The 17,552-nt window shown below is 37.2% G+C and overlaps 1 long non-coding RNA gene across 1 annotated transcript; it reads left to right on the forward strand.

Annotated features, from left to right (window-relative positions):
* The first annotated feature begins 11,567 nt into the window (after positions 1-11,567).
* Positions 11,568-12,978, forward strand: LOC106098097 (uncharacterized). The gene is made up of 3 exons (XR_001224197.3): positions 11,568-11,681; positions 11,770-11,981; positions 12,585-12,978. It is a non-coding gene; the product is annotated as an uncharacterized LOC106098097 (long non-coding RNA).
* Positions 12,979-17,552: the final 4,574 nt, after the last annotated feature.

Raw genomic sequence — 17,552 nt, forward strand, 5'->3', positions numbered from 1 at the left:
GTTTATGGTCTTTCTGGTTTAAGGTCTCTGATCACGTTTCTGTTTGCTGTGCAACATTCATTATGCTCCAGATGGAACCAAATACTTTGGGGTGTTATTGTAGCTTTGCATAAGTGGCATACAGAATTCGTTTTTCAAAATGTGACACACTATACAAATGGCTGAAAGTTAGACGGCTCCACTTTATAAGGAAGAAAGGATTGTTTACCAACACTTAACAAATAGGACGCACTGCAGTGTTGGCGTGAGTGGATTAAAGTTCATAGAAAGTAATCTGCTAATAGTTGTATGTACACTAATGCATGTAAATGTTTTCAGAGAGACATGAGATGAAGCTATGTATTTTTTCAGTGTTCCTAATGTTGATCAGTCAACATTGCATGGTCTAACATTTGTTTCTGTCCTATGATTTTGAACACATCAACAGAATCTCTGCTTACATGAAGACTTTTAGAAGATAAATTAAAATAAGGTTGCTGTGAAAAGCATCCAGACCTCAACAGTCCATCAGAAAAACACAAATTCTGTTTTATTAAGTTTTAGTCCCAATTGTATTCGGTTCTCTTGTTGTGGTATATCGTCATCAAGGCATATTGTCATTCTTTCCTTTGCTGCTGCAAATGTATTTTTATTTAATGTTCTGAGCAATCTAATGCCATTCTGTTACACCTGTTTGAATTGAATTCAAAATCCTGCTCCTCACATACAACGTCTTAAATAATCAGGGCCTAGCTTTTCTTAATGACCTTATAGTACCATATCATCCCATGAGAGCACTTTGCTCTCACACTGTAGGCTTAATTGTTGTTCCTGTTGGGTTTTTCTCTGTATGTATTATTGTAGGGTCCACCTTACAATATAAAGCGCCTTGAGGTGACTGTTGTTGTGATTTGGCACTGTATAAATAAAATTGAATTGAGTCTCCAAAAGTCGAATTAAGAATTTTGTCATAAACAATTTCTGTGAGAAAATTAAAGTATAGACTTAGAACATAAATATTTTATATTAGATATTTTGATATGTGAGAAGCCGTAATTGCCCATTGTATGCTAGGTTGTATTTTTCTACTTGGATTAAATGTAAATGTGGAGGCTTTCCACCACAGTTGTATAGTGAGCTTTCATCTTATAACATGGTCTGTTGAAAGGATATACAGATGCAGCTACACAGACTGATCTACTTGAGAGGTCTATCTTTGAGATGGCAAAAGTTAAGTGTTTTCATACATAGTCAGTTGATTTAATTTGGTCTTTATTCAGTTTTCTGTTTAACCCTGTATTGAAAAATTAATTCCCAAAAAGGAAAATCTAATTTTCTTATCTATTTCTCCATTTTGGTTTGAAGAATCAAGAAGAGGAATTAATCTAGTAATTTTTTTTAATTCCCTTTGGAAAGCACAGTTATTAAGCACATCTGTTATTATATTAATAGAGGACAGAACTCAATGTACCCAACTGCATTACTGAGATCCACCAAAAGTAATTTGGTGGATCCTTTTACAGTGTTACTCTTTGAGCTATGTGAAATGCTTCCAGTCTTATAGATAATTAAAGGCATATATTAGATGGCAATAATTCTACCAAGCTAATGTTACTCATAAATTTAAAACACCACGATTGCAGTCAAGTTCCCAAAACACCGATCTGATCCCAAAACCTTTGGGATTTTTCTTTTTTCGATTTGTCATGTGTGCTTTCAGACTTGAACAACTGCTGAAAAATCCTCCAAATGCATGCTGGTATTTTATGCAATGTGCTAGCAATATGTTGTTTTGAGTTGTTAAATAAGGTCCAAAAGATATTTGACAAGGTAATCCTGCATGGGAGTGGGACACTACAGAATCTTCCTGACTGCACGATTACAACTTCAGCAAAGCTGCTCTAATCAGAGCAGACAGTGTAGGTAAAGGAGGGAAGAGAGAGGGCTAATGACATTATCTGTTATCATTATGTAAAATACCTTTCTGTGAAATACACTGATGCAATATATAGACAATATTTTCTTCTTCTTTCAGCTGCTCCCATTAGCAGCCTCTACTACAAATCACGTGTCTCCATTTCACCCTAGACCTAGCATCCTCTTTTGTCACCGACTGTCACTTCATCCTACTGCCTGGAGCACCAGATTCAATATCTCATTAAATGTATATATGTATATAGAGTCACACGAAAATTAAACTATTATGTGTAATGTGGACATCCCAGAAATTCACTTCAAGGTCGGTGGTTAGCCTTGTTGCCATACAGCAAGAAGGTCCTGAGTTCGACTCCAACATCTGGCTGGAACCTTTCTGTGTGGAGTTTGCACGTTCCCTCTCTGTGTTTGTGTGGGTTCTCTTTGGGTACTCCGGCTTTCTCCCACAGTCCAAAGACATGCAATTAATGGGGTTAGGTTAGTTGATGAAATTGCCCATAGGTGTGACTGTGAGTGCAGATGGTTGTCTTTCTCTATGTGTTAACCCTGTGACAAACTGGCGACCTGTCCAGGGTCTACCTATCTCTCACCCTATGGTAGCTGGATATGGGGGCTCCAGCCCCCCCACAACCCTGATAAGTGGAAGAGAATGGATGGTTGGTCAGATTGTGCAGTCAGACGCAGGTCTCGGTTAGGATGCTACTGAAAATTTGAAATTTCACAACAGTAAAATTAGAAAAACCCCAAAGTGTTTTCAAGTGAAAACAAAAGATTCCCCAACCTTATAAACCAGAAGAAGTAGGTCTAAGATTACATCTTTTACCATTTTACAATGCTGTGACTCCAACCATGGCCCAACTTTTGTGAACAGTATTCATTGACATCGATGGATGGTCATGACTGTTTCTTATTAACAAACATTAATCAAATCATCCCGATTGTTAGTCAGTGGTGCCCCAGATAGCAAGGAAACATTGAAACAATGTTTAGTCAATATCAGGCGATGTCATTGAATCAACGTTGAGGTGTGACGTTGACCTAACATCACTCTTGCACCCTTTATTGTTATTGAAACGTCAGGTTTTGATATTGAATCAATGTTGAAAGCTGACATTGATTCGACGCTATATTTTCTAATACTGTTGACATTGAAACAATGTCAGATTCTGATATTGAAACACTGTTGAACTATGATGTTGATTTTCCACCTCTTTCGCACAGTTGCTTTTTATTAAAACAAAAGTTAAATCACGACTGGAAATCTACCGTTCTTTATAGGTATTTTAATCAATACTAAACTACTGCATGTTTCCATCATACTTAAACCACCTACACACATAATTGTACTTATTCCTCAAATTGGACACCCTTTATATGTTAAAAAATGTCTCACAATGTATCATGTCAATAGTAACATTCTAAAAACAGAAAGCGTCACACATCATGTAACAGAGAAAAAAGAAACTAAACAAAAAAAGGTCAATAGACATGTATCGTTTACAAAATATTTTATTAAAAGACAAAGTTTCCTATTAAGATTTCTGTTTCACGTCACTTTTTAATTTGTACTCCGGGATGGGGATGGATGATGTGCGTCCTGTGTCCCGTACAATCTGGAGCGTATCTGAGCCATTTCTGGACTGCTTAAGCAAAGACCAACTCAGACATAGAGTTCGCCCCTACCTGCTGCGTCAAGCCATCTAGGACAAAAAAAGACACACACACACACACACAAAAGACAAAAAAAGTGAATTAGAGCACATGAATAAGCTCTTGTTAATTGTCTCCAGCTGGGAGAAAGTATGTAAGCTCCTAGGCTGATAAACATGAAAGTCACCAGGTGGAAATCAGCAAACTGAGCTGAAAATGTGTCATAGGAAATGTGAAACACCCAGCACATCAATTGATCCCTTTATTGTTCACTTTAGGCTCATAAAACTACGATAAACGGTAAAACTTACCAAATATGCATCTGCACAGCGCTGTCTCTTTAAATGCCCATTTTTGCTCTGTCTGGTCCTTGGTTTTTTTCCCTGCCCAGTTGAGTACCGAGGCCAGCTCGTTTGGCGGTGCGGCGGACTCACACCTCCAGTACGGTCCCTCCAATCAAGGGAAAGCGTCTCACCTTGCCTTGTAATAGTGGCCTCACAGAGTCTCTGGAATCTACAGAAAAAAAATCACAACAAGATGACATTCAGGAGTATAAATTGGTGTTTTGAAGATAAGAGTACAATGACATTGTGATGCAGCTTTAAAACTATTTTAAAAGCATACCATCTATAGGGAAGACATCGACATCAGACTCTGCATGCTGGGGAGATCGCAAAGCTGTGTTGGTTTGTGTGTTGTGCCGGAGTGGCGAAAGGTGTCGGAAGCTGGGTGGGGCATTATGATGGTTGCTATCAGTGGGCTGGGGGGCAGACTGCGGAGTGGCGAGAGCTGTTTAGAAAAAGATAATTTTTTAAGTATTTAAGAATACAGACAACTTGTCAAAAAGGTTTCCTTGTGTCAGACACAGATATGTACACAGACACTAGACATTATTTTATTACCTGGTATTTTCACTCGAGGGGCTCGAGTACGGTGCTCATCCTCTGAGTCTGTATATGTGTTCAGGGGATTTGGTCTAAAGAAAAGAAATTAAAAACGGTCTTAAGTAATTGTAAATGTGCTTTTGGCATATTTTTTCCTAAAGTTACAGTTTGACTTCTAACAACACACACAGGAAACAGAGACGTGCAAGAAGGTACAGTATACAAGGAATTTTTGAAGTGCACAAGTGTACACGGCTTTGCATTTTTAAAAAGTTTACAAACTTCCACTTTTTGGACTATATTATGTGGTGATATTGCAGTATGCAAGCACCACAGATATGTATAAAAGACAAGATCATGAATTCTTAACAATCAAAGATATGTTTTTGAATAAAAAAGTTTTACTTGTGCTTTCTTTTAAGACTGGTCTGGGTTTCTGCTTCGGACTGAAGGTCAGACGTATCACAGTGTTCACGTAGAGATCTCTGAAGACTGCGTTCTGCTTCGTGAAATGTGCCTGGAAATACAAACACAATGTACGGCCAGACATACATTACGTGTGGACAAAAGGTGCAAACGCATAGAAAAATCAGCGTTTTCAAAAATACGCCAGTACGTGTGGATGTAGCCTTATTCATTATTCAAGGCACAAACGGAAAGTCATGTACGCGTGCAACGTAAAGTTAGGTGAGCGTGCAACGTACAGTCACGTGGGCATGCCGCGTGAGCATTCGAACTGAGTCTAAAGTTTTCGTGTGTGAATGGAAGCGAGTGCTCTCCAATCATCAAAAGTAACAAAGTCATTGAACACGTTTATACAGTTAACTTTACGTTTACCAATCATACATCACAGATTTACACTTTTTTGTAGTACTATGCTAAAAAGCAACTACAGAGCGAAAGTCTGGGTCCATGGTGGCCGAGGCGACGGCAAGGCTAACAAAGGAACCCTCGAAGCGTTAGGCTAGCTTTGTAAGGGAATATGACTCAAAAGTATGAAACGAAAATGTTTTTCGAACTAGACCAAAAGTCATTGATAACAAAAGAACAATAAATCTACTTTCTCCGGTACTTTATACCCGCTCAGTTGCAATGCAATTTAACGCTCAACTACAAATCAATGGTTTTTTGATGGTGACCCGCGCCGAATGATGGTCAACTATAAATAGACGTTTTCTCGACGTTGTTGTTGTCACCTGGTGAACTACAAATAGATCAAATATCAATGACAAAAAAACAACGGTACATCAACATCATTACAACGTCCCTATAGTAAGACCGTCGGTTTACCACAGTATTTCAATGTTGTTACAACATTGGCATTTCAACCCTGACCATAACGACGGATCGGATGAAAAATCAACATCAATTCAATGTCGTCTTGCTATCTGCAAAAGTGCTCTAACGCGTTAGAGCACTTTTGCAAATATGTGATGGCTTGATAAATCAAGCAGACATTTGAAGTTTACACAGCACCATTCTCGCATGAAAATATCTTAAAACTTTATTTTGTGACCCAGAATAAGAGTAATATTTCAAACTCCGCCACTCTGTGTTCCTCCGCTACTGCCTCGTTTGAGTTTTGGACGAAATGGATTCTGGGATATTGCATTTCGTCATTTCAATCTGATTGGAGACCAAAACAGCAGATTTTTTTGCATCCAAGTCTGTGATTGGCTGGTTTTGTGGCACAAATATAACGATGTACAGAAAGAGTTGAGCGTGCACGGGCAGAAATGTTGAGAGTGCAAGCAACACATTGCGAGCAAGCGCAAATGCAAAAACTGAGCGAGAGGGGCTGCTATTGTGTCTGTGTATGGATAATAGCAAACACTGAAATACATTTTTTGCACGCAGCAATGAATTTTGTTCACTCAAATTTAGCTTTTCTTTGCTTAAAATAATTTTTTCCTCAAAATGCGACACTTGCACGTGCAAATGTTTTTTACGTGTGCTCAATTTTTTTTTTACATGCGCTCAGAATAGTGGCACAAAAATAACGCCATAAAAAAGTCCCTTGGATGAGTAAAAAGCAATGAGCAAATATTTACTCAGTAATTTTAGACTCCGCTGATTATAACAGGCACCTTTTTTGAAAAGCTTTGATTGCAGAGGTGCGTGTTGGGAAACATGTTACTTACTCCGACCTTGTTCCCAGTCATTTGTGCAAAGGTCAACAAACTTGTTGACATCAACAATGAAAACATCAGTAGAAGCATCAGCTTTTTAAATTATGTTTTGCAGGAAAAAGAAAAAAAAGGGAAGCTCAAGATAGCTTCCCTTTTTGGACAACAGGTTGTTGTCCATGGTGCTGCTCAAAAGCTAGAATGACGCTATTGGTATTATTGATTACTGGTATAAGCTATCGTTTTTGACTTCCAGTGTGTGTGTGTGTGTATGTGTGTGTCAGAGAGCGATAGCAATAGATAGAGAGCGAGAATGTCAGATGTTGTGCTTGCTCAAGTACAACATGGTTGTAATGGCCCCCCAAAAAATGTCTGCCCCAGGGCCTATCGCCGTGTTATAGCGCATGTGCCGCAAACCTTTTACTTTCTTGGGGAAGTCAACTTTAGTCACAAAAATTCAGAAGGACTTATAATTAGATTATTTAAATGACTTCCTCTTTGCAATTTAGTAATCCACAAAATGCAAAGTCTCATATTTGAATGCACACATTTCTTTCTGTGGCCCTGAGGGGGGGAAACAATCTTCCTACTTTGCATTTTGCCAAATTGGACCTCAGCGGGTTTGTGCCATAACTTTTAAAGTTTTATGTCAAGTCAAAGTAAAGCAACATCGCGCCATGTCAGTGTCTAAACAGAAAAGTGATCATTGCATCACAAATAAAGCATACAGGAAATTATATGTTGTAGTCAATTTATTGTTTTGGTTCAGATACACGTGAACAGATAATGAGATTTCTTAATATACAAAGCAGATTTTAAATTTACATTCACTCCTTTACCTTTTGTGCTGTGTTGTGTATCACTACTTTCCCTTTCTTTTTCATCAAGTTTCATTTCATTTATTTATTTTGGGAAAAGTCAATTCAGGTATCTGACAGCGAGAAGCAGGGATGATCCTGCTATATATTTCTCTTTTTGTTGGGACTTTCAATAGAAATTGTGTAAAAATGTAGTATTTATGCATCCCATGAGCACTTCTCTCATCATCATTTTGGTACTTGATGCATTTTTTGTTTCTTTAGCTTTCAAATCAAAATAAGGAATAGCACTCACTGCCTGCTATCATACAGCAAAATGTCGATTATGTTTGTTTCTGTCAAATAGATGAAAGAATAGAGACAGGAGTGTCATCAGTTTTGTCCGACAATGAAGACTAAGTTGAGTAGACAGACCCAATATGTCACTGTATACACCCGGCATTTGCAGAATCCAATTCATCGTCTAGCATGATGCCTTGAAATAGTTCATATTCAGGTGGACTAAAAGGCTTGACAGCTGACGTCTGATAAATAAAAAGGGTACCAGATTTTGTTCAAGCGAATACAATAACAGATAACGCTGATGCATTGAAACTTTACTTCTATAGCCACAGACTTAAGAGTAGGAGGAAAAGGGTTCATTTCAATATCTTATAAATTATTTGCATCAAACATGGGAGGTATATAAATATTTGATCAGCTGCTTCTTACTCTGATCGATCATGTTTTGTACAAAGTGTCATCCTCTGGAACTGAATGTGCAAATCTAAGTCCTCTGAGAGTTCAAGGGCTTGACAGCAGTGAGTGTTTATTTTATGCCCAGAGAGGGATAAATTTACTCAAACTGAATGGGACAGATCTCTCTCCAGCTTGTGTCAAAGCCCATCCTTTCAAGGTTTTCCAGCCAACTCTGTGATTAGTTATATTGGACAGGCTGTCAATCTCTCTTCTTCTGCTCGTTATCCGCTACCCTTCTCGCTGTGTCTGCTGCAGATGAGGAAACCGTTAGGAGTGTTTTCGTACTGGGAATTGAGACGACTTAAGCTAAAGTGGAACATGCTGTGTCTTTGTTGAAGATCACGTTTAGTGATTTAAAATTGCAATGACAAATGTGTGAAAACTTCAATCAGCTGGCTGAAAAGGGTGATGCTTTTGGGGAAGTGATACTGATAGTGAGGTGACAGAATTGAAAGTGTGAAAGCAGAGTTGGGTATTTCAGCAAAAATACAGCCATAAAATGTTTCAGTGTTGGCAGTGTGCCTTGACAATGACTGAGGCCTGAGGACAACACAGTGTAGAGGTATTTAAAATTGTAGTACATACGTGTGTGTATATAATGTCCAGCAGAAGAAATTCTTCCAAGACATTTGTACATTTATACAAGAGTGCATGACATCCTTCCCCACTGTGCTCACCTCAGACCAGACACTATTCATACACAGAGCCAGACTCTTCAACTTAACCTAGGGCAAAATATACATAAATATATATTAGCTTTAATTTCAAGACCTTAAACTTTAAAAAACAAAAACTTAACAGTAACTTAACATTTACTTGTCAAAGCTTTTAGAGAAAGTTGAGTTTAAAAGTGTTCAGATAGGGTGATATTATTGCACTGGTTGAACTACTTGGAGCTAGATGAGTGGCCACTAACTTAAACTGATCAAATTTAAAAGACAAGTGAATACCTTGGACCTTCTCTGGAAAATACAGATTTGATTCTGTATTTCATATTTTATATTTTTCTTTACAAAAGCTACTTTGCTTAATCACTCTGAAACACTGCTGTGAAAATAATGATGTTCAGTAAAGAGACATAAGCAAACAGCACAAGACATTAACAGTAAGTAACGCAATATTATCATCAACAGTTTTTGTGATATTTTTGGCATATACATGACTTGTAAACTATTATATATGAATTAAAAAACAAAACAAACAAAAACGGTGTCTAAGTTGACAAATTGTTTTCTTCTTTTTCATAGTAACTTGTTAAGTCTTGTTAAAATCTTGTTAAAAGCAGAATAAAATTAACAGCCATGGAAAATGTGCCTGTAGTCAGTCGTTGTCAAGACTTCTGAAAGGTACATGGAAGTCTACAGAAAAAAAATAACATCCTGTACTGCCTTCTCCTTGAGGATTTTTTGCTGTTCTTCCCTGACAAGATCTTCCTGTAGTTTAAAACAAAAGCTATTGTTCTGTCTTTCACTGCTGCTAAAAGGAAAAAAAAACCCAGACATATCTCCACAGTAGCAGATGCTGATTATATGTGTCAAATGAAAAACAATATTTTTGCCATATTGGCTTTAACATGCCAAACATGAGTTAGCTGGCAGAAAAATGAATGGCTGCGTGAAAATGACGGGCTGCCTATCACTTTGCATAATGATATTTTTGGCGAAAAAGAAAACCATGTTATTATTGTCCAACAAATGCCAAAAACCTGGAAAGTGAAAGTCTTTAGTTTCACCAAAACTACTAAACACACTGTCAACAGAGCTCAATGTCTGTGTATAAAACAAACCAGCACATAAAGCACTATTTGTCTGTATAAATACTCATCATAGAAGTCATAGTGTTCATCAAAAAGTGCTTGAAAAGATTTTCCATTATACAAGGTAGGATCTTAAAGTATATCCACCTATTAAAAAAAATTCACTTCAGTGTCATATTCTTGTGCACTTCTTGTATCGCTTACGAACTCTTCCTGAGAATCTCATTTAGACCATTTGCATGTGCACATCTGACCTCAAACTTTCACGCTGTTTTTTTCTCCACATTGTGGATATTAATGCTAAATATTCCCGGCAAACTAAACTGTGGGAAGTGTCATGCTGCCATTTTGAACATGTCAAAGTTTTGGCCAATACATCCACAATCTTTATGTTTTGGTGTCAAAATTGGCCCATTGCATCAGGTTTGGGTCTTCTTTGACTCCCACAATATGAAATTCTTGAATTGGTGGGTGTGTGGAGAAGATCCAGCATGCATCACAAATGGATGAATCCTCAGGTCAGAACAGGACCTCCATGAAACAACCTGTCCAAACAGACTACAATGAAAACACTTGATTTTAGTGGTTTGTGAGTTCACCTCAGATGACATGCAGAGAAGAAATAAGCATAAATATTCTTTATGCCAACTGGACTTCAATTTATGTGCAGTGACTGAGGAATAAAATCTTCCTAACAAACAAAAAGTCACATAAATGCTGATATAATTTCATATACATGTACTTGGCTCCCCAATCTGATTTTTTAAAAGCTTAAATATGGCAATAAAGTTATAAATTACAGGACTGAACCAGTGAGCTTAAAGTGCCTTGTTTTGGTGTACTGTTTCAATTCTGATGTTTTATTTTGGCATTTGATGTGGTAATTAATCTGAAAGGACACACTGCAGTGCACATGAAGCAAAAGTTGAAACTGAAAACTACTTCACTCGCAAAAACATTCTCATCAGCTCCATCCATACAAGCCGGATGTCACAGATGTTCAGCTTAAGACTTTGGCTTACAAGAACTTCATTGCTATCCTGACAATCATCAGGCCATTTCATTCTGCCTGCAGTTGGAAACCATCAATGTGTGAAATTACCCAGAGAAGATTTAAAGCTGAAATGCACAAGATATTTTACATACATGAATAACTGAACTAAAAGACAGCAACAACATTGATAAATAAAAAATAAAACATCACTTTCTAAAAGCACTGATACAAGCACTGCATTTTTGTTTCGTTTTTTGTTTTTCTGTTATCGGTGAGCTCCTCCATCGCCAATGACTTGTTCACCTTCTGTGGTTGCTATTCAGATGTTGTTAGTCTCACCCTACGGCTATATGGTGTGTGTTTTAAGGCAGACGGCTCATCAAGATGAGTGCCAAGAACCCAGGGACTTCAAATGGAGAAAGGTATGACTAACAAGCAAACTCCTTTCAAGAATTTACATATTAAATAGAAATCAAAAATCAGATATTATATTAAAAAAAAGTTTTAAATTAAAAACATTTTATCTTCATTATTTTTGTGCAGCTTAAAAGTCAGGAGTAACGGCATAGTGTTAAATTAATAATTTCAAATATGTTTTTAATGTATGCATTTGACAGTTTTTATCATTTTCTCTTTGTCACTCTTTGGCTCTGGTTCTCTTTCAACCTTGCTCTCAGCTAGAGAGATCTCTGGAGCTGCTCTTTCCCCGGCTTGCTCCTGCACACCTGCAGCTCATCTCTGTTATCAGTATGGGGAACTGTGACAGTGATTCTCTGACAGACTGTTGTCTCCACTTTAGCGGTAATTTGACTAAGCGCGTATGATTAAGACTTCTGTAACATTCACAAAGTAATTCCTGTTTCTTATCTGCTTCCTTCTAATACTCTAGAATTCCTACCTCCTCCTAAACCTACCTGTTGCTCTGCTCTGGAGCAAAACAGCCACAGCACCAGCACTGTCACTGCACTGTAAATGTTTGACACTCTCCTCAGAAGCAAAGACGTGGAACGCATCTGCCTGTCCACTCTCCACGGAGTCACCTTTTCTCTGTCTCTGAGCTTCGGCATCTCTATCTCTCAATTCAACATTCTGCCTGGACAAGTAAGACTAGAAAGACTTTTCATTAAATGTATTTCTTCCCACCTCTCTGAGCCCCACTATTGCAGCTACCTTCATCTGAATAAGACTAGCTCTTTATTTACTCAGGTTAGCTGTAAATAAACTCGTTTCAACCTTGTTAGTTATCTTTTGCTGTCCAAACTCTGGAAAAACTTTGTGTGTTTCATATCATATCAGGGAATGACTTGATAATTTGTCCATGGTTGTTCTCCATAAAGTTATTTTAACCACTTGGATATGGTCTGATGAAAGGCAGATATGCTTAAAACATTACAATGACTGAAACATATATGATAGGTCAAATTGGAGTTGTGGAGAGGTTGATTTTTTTATTTGTGTTAACTTATTTTGGGTGTGTGAGTGGTCCAAAATAAATTCAAGCTCATGCACACAATTCTTGTTTTTTTAAAGTCAATATATGCTGTATAATCTTTCCACCCTGTAAAACTAAGTGTTAAAAGATATCATTGAAAGCCCCAAATTACCATGACATTCACGTCCATGTTGAGTATATGCAGGCTTCTGATCATAACTGTATATCAAAGTTCTTTGAATCTATCCTTCCCCATGCCTTTGTTATGATAGAGCAGCTCAAAATAGAAGTCATGCTGCAGGTGAAGGACAGTATGTTGGAGAAAACCTGCAAACAAGACAACACTCAACACGAAACTCACAGTTGGACTGAAGTCTGTCTTGCAATTTCACAGCAGTCTAAACTGCTATGCTACTACTCTGCTGTAAATGTTGAGTAAATCCAACTTTTTTTTTTAACAACAGATACACATTTAGGTAAAAAGCTACTCTGATGGACAGCTATCTGTAGGCAGCTTAAGATAAAAGTGAACCTAGTGTTCAACCATTGTAATGTGTGTAAATTATTTAGTAGTATAAGCCTTTATGAAAACATGGTACAATGTATAATTAATGTAGATTCTTATGAATATGCTTTTCATGTAAAAATTGCAGACATGTCTTGAATAAATTCTTTCCTGTTTGAAAGTATGGAAATACATATTTTACAGCCACCTGAATCTAACAAGACATTTATACTTTCTTTTTAATCTAAATTGGGAAATGAGATTACCAAAGAAAAAACGATTTCAAAATTCATCTTATCCTGTAAATCCAGGCATTTTCCTACACTACCCATGAGATGGAAGAAGAAGAAAAAGAAAAAAAACCCACAGAACGCTGGAGTCTTTTTGCAGATCTGTAAAGGAGAAAAAAAAGGTTATTTTGGTTATTTATTGTAGCCAAATGCAGTTTGTATTATAGTATTTGGGATATACCTTTTAATGCTTTAAAGTATAAATTCTTGTTATTGTTGAGCTATAGTATCTATACATGTGCAACACACACTACTATTCACAAAGACACAACAACAAACACAAAGAGGATAAAGTTATGAGGAAATGAAAAGAGTAAAGGTTGCAATAATTTATACAAACTGTGCAAAGTCCCATGTAGACCCATTTCACACACTGAACAAAAGCCAAAATGAACACAAAAATGGCACATTTTTATAAAGTATATTCAATCTGTATTGAAATTCTAATGGCCTGGCTTGCGGTTCAAAGGTCTGCTTTGCCATTTGGACATAGCTGAGAAAATGTTTTTTGTCAAAGGAGCGAGCGCACAGCACGAAAATAATAACCTGGTGGTGAAGTGCTAAGGGTCAGTTGAATAACTGAATCCATTAAGCCAAGACAGTTACAGGAGAGTCCGATAGAAACCACAAATCAGCACGTTGATGAAGAGGTTCGGTTTCTAGTGGAGGATGAACAGCTGTTCCGAGTTACCAGAGCAAAACTTTTCTCCTTCACTCTCAGAAAAACACATTTTCTTACTTGTCATTTTCATATTTATATTAAGAGTTAAGTATGAATATTTTTAAGTGTAAGAATGTAGAGCTATTAATTAGAGTGTAATTAAAATGTCAATTAGAGTATAATAAAAACATTAAAAGGTTTTAAAATAAGCTCTAAATAACGACCAGGCTTCTCTATGCTAGCATAGAGCATATGATATAATAATTTATCATTAATTTTTAATTTTTTTCCACAGCAAATCTTATGATGTGGAAATACATTTTCAGCCAACAGTCCAAGACCAAAGGACACCACAGAAAGGGTTACTGACCTGCTTATAGACAGAAAGATGATTACATAAAAGAACAAGCAACCAATTCCCCCAACCCGGTCCGGCCTTGTGTTTTTAGGCAGGGAATATCCACACCATGTCCTGGGAGCACAACTCTTATTGTTTATACAACCTCAAAATCAATAAAAGAAAACTGTAGATTTCTTCCTTTATACATATAAAGGGTTACAGGTTAAAACAGTGCACAATGCTAAGTAGAACTAAGTGTACAACTCCAGACAAGCTCCTTCATTGCATTCCACTTTACTCCTTCCTTCAGCTTCTTTCTCCTCCTTCATTTCCTACTCCTTTTATTGAAAAAGGCCATAGACTAGCTGACAGATGGGCTACAGTGAAATCCCCACTCCCAAATGGTCCAAATACAAAACAAAAAACAATCTCGACCCAGTGTGCGGCTGTGAGATTTATTATTATTCAACCGTATGTCACATTTTGTAACACAAGTTACAAAACAAACAAACAAACAAAAACAAAAAAAACTATAAACAGAAAGAAATCTGTTAGTGAACAGTACCAAATCCCGGATACTTTTTATCTGTAGTTTTAGTTTACTCATATTGAAAAGGTGTTCTTGACTGTGGAAACCTTAAACAATTTGTGAAATCCTTCCAAATTATACTTCTACTTTAATCATGTAACCACAATCATCCTGCTTTTTATAATAACACCCTTTTGTTACACATTTCTATCACACTTTTCTTTTCTTTCCTCCTTTCTACATAGACACACAAAAGCTGGAAAAGCTTTCAAGATCTGGTTATTAAATGAGTCACTATGAGAATGAGCAGTTATTTTAATTTGTGGCAAACAGACGGGGAAATAAACAATGTGGGAATGGGGAAAATGAATCAATGCCCCGTAACAGTGCCCATTGCTCTTGTTCCAGCTCCTAGACATTGATTTTAATTTGACCTTAACATTAAACAGCTTTGGCTGACTAGGTCTTTCTTCTGATCTGTGTTCGTCTTTCTCTTTTATCTCTCGGTGGGGAATGGCTCAGGTTCGGTCATCCAAAAGCTAAAGCAGCAGAGCTTGTAAGCTCAGGGTCTCGACTCATTCAAAGACACCAGAGCATTATAGCAAAATATTCAGAATAGCATTTACAGCAGGCACAGTTACTGTGACTGAGGTATTGGTAGTAAGCTTGTTGCTTCCACAGTGGGCTTTTACATAGATTGTACTGGTTCATTTTACTGGTGTTTTGTGAAAGTGGTGCTCTTTTCATGTTTCCAGGTCCTTTGCAGCTTTATTAACAATTTTGTACATGTTGCACCAATTCATTTACTAAATAAACAATTTCAAAATGTGAAAAAAAAGGGTATTAGAGTATCTAGTCTTGCCTCGAACATGTTCCATGTACTGAGCTGTCTGTGCTGCTGTGCACAGTTGGTTCATGCATAATAACAAAACAGCATGAAAAGGCTAACCATGTCATTTTAAAGCATGTGTGCAAGCATACCACATGAGGTGTGATAACTTTCTTGAAGTTCTTTTCTTTCTCTCCTGTGTCAGGAGAGGATATTATTACTACATGAATTGCCTTTTCTCATGACATTATTGATAAACTGCACAGTTGCTGAGGCAATTCTAGATTCTCAGTGGAGCAGTAAATCAGTACTAGCATTATCATTTATTTAGAAAAAGAAAAAAACAAATACCGTCTCTTGTTACTGCTAGTAATCTAAGAGGAAATGATACCACTCAAAAAGGGGCAGATCTATTAGATTAAAGAACTTTTAATCTAATAGATCTGCCCACTGAATGCCGTCTCTAGCCAGCACACAGCTGTGCATAAAAAGGTCCACAAGTTAGGGACAAAACGTAAGAGGGTAAAAGTGTTGGACACAAAAAAGGATTGGATTTGACCAATCTTTAGTCAAGACTTTATAATCGATGTAAATGGGGATGTGTGAAATGAGTTACTTGTTATTTTATTAAAACACAACTTCTAAGATGATTCAGTTACTATCATTTTCACTTCTCTTTGATTATATCTTATCATTTTCTATATTATATCTATATGTACAGAAAAAACTCCAGTCCAGGAGGTTTTCTTATAAAACACAAATCAGACAACTCATGCCCATATATGCAAACAAAACATTTGGCAAATTCCCAGTGTCATGCACACAGACACGGTTAAGTGAAGACACATAGTGAATGTTGCCAATTTTGCAACCAAAAGGCTACCAAAATAACTCCTGTAGTGATATTATTTTGACCTCCAAAAACAATTACTAAATTAACTTCAGTGCTGCTTACCCAGTATGAATGTGCCCACCCGTAAAGCTTTCTGAGAGAAGAAAAAGCATGTGAAGCTTGTAACACAAATGACAGAATCACCTCCTTTGTGTGTATTAGCCTTATCTCTTCACCATGTCACCTGTTATTTTCTTGTCTATTTCACATCATTTGTGTGCATTTTCAGTCTGTCTTTCACAGCTACCTCCTCAGATATATTACTTCCCTTTTTGACACTGTTTTTCCTGCTTATGTATTTGTCTGTCCTCCCCAGATTAGTTTCTCCTGGATGCCATTTCCCAATTAGTTCCCTGTGTATTTATAGCTCAGCCCTTCTGGTTAGTTATCAGTCTTTCTGCTTTGCAGCATCCCTCCCTGCATGTATCCATGTTTATCCCTCAGTTTTAGTTTCTCCTTTTGGACTTATTTAGTTATTTGTTGTTCCTTTGGTTCATCCGTGTTGGACTTTCCTGTCTGTGCCCTGCAGCACCTTTTATTAATTTTTGTCAGTAAAGATTGATCACATTTACACGAGTTTTCATCTTACCTAAACATCCTGAGTCCACACAGGAGTCCTCACGTTGAAATGAGGCTCTCAGTGCTCAGTCACAGAGATGGCAATCGAAAGGCAACACTTAACACATACAGAGCAGGAATGACTCAGGTTGAAGGTATCAGTTTCCCTCACTGTAGTGCTTTCCAAGATTACCATCCAATAAAGAAGGGCAGAGTAGCCACACACAGACGTGGCTGCACACTGGTGCTAAACCTAACAGAATACTTACCTACTGTTTTGCTTTACTGGACTGTATGATGCACATTTAAGATGACAGAAGCCTTAAAATTGTGGTATTAAGAAAATGCTCACAAACGGATCACTATTTTCTTTCATTTTTGGACACCCACTGGGATATAAATATGTGCCTACAATGACAGACTGGCAAGAGAATGGTCACATATGCATCAGAATCACTTAAAAATTTGATGTAACACTAACTTGGTCTTTGTCGAAACATCAAAAGAGACCCTCCCAGACAGAAAAGAGAACAATCAATAGCCCGATGTTGTTATCCCTTATTGTAGGAGTATCTGAAATTTGTGTATTGGATCCCTGCAAACTCCAAGCCGTGTAAAACTTTGAGTCAAAAGCTT

The sequence above is a fragment of the Oreochromis niloticus genome, linkage group LG2 (assembly GCF_001858045.2).
Source record: "Oreochromis niloticus isolate F11D_XX linkage group LG2, O_niloticus_UMD_NMBU, whole genome shotgun sequence".
NCBI lineage: Eukaryota > Metazoa > Chordata > Actinopteri > Cichliformes > Cichlidae > Oreochromis > Oreochromis niloticus.